Below are 261 nucleotides of genomic sequence, written 5' to 3'. Positions count from 1 at the left end.
GTTTTTATGAAAAAGTGCCTTTACTATTTTATTCTTCCTATAACTAGGTATTATTTTCACCTGGTGTCCATCAAATTTTATTTCTTTTTTTTTCTCTTTACATGTGCATTTTATAAGTGGCTGATGAAGTTGAATTTGATACAGTGAAGACTTACAGATCTCTCCATACTCTCTATGTCCAATGTATTTGCATTAAAGTTAACATGTGCTAATGTACAAATACCTTCCCTTTCTAATCTATAACAGCATATTTTCTTCAAA

The sequence above is a fragment of the Nannospalax galili genome, unplaced genomic scaffold (assembly GCF_000622305.1).
Source record: "Nannospalax galili isolate Female #2095 unplaced genomic scaffold, S.galili_v1.0 scaffold4239, whole genome shotgun sequence".
Classification (NCBI taxonomy): Eukaryota; Metazoa; Chordata; class Mammalia; order Rodentia; family Spalacidae; genus Nannospalax; species Nannospalax galili.
Note: the sequence above shows the minus strand (reverse complement) of the source record.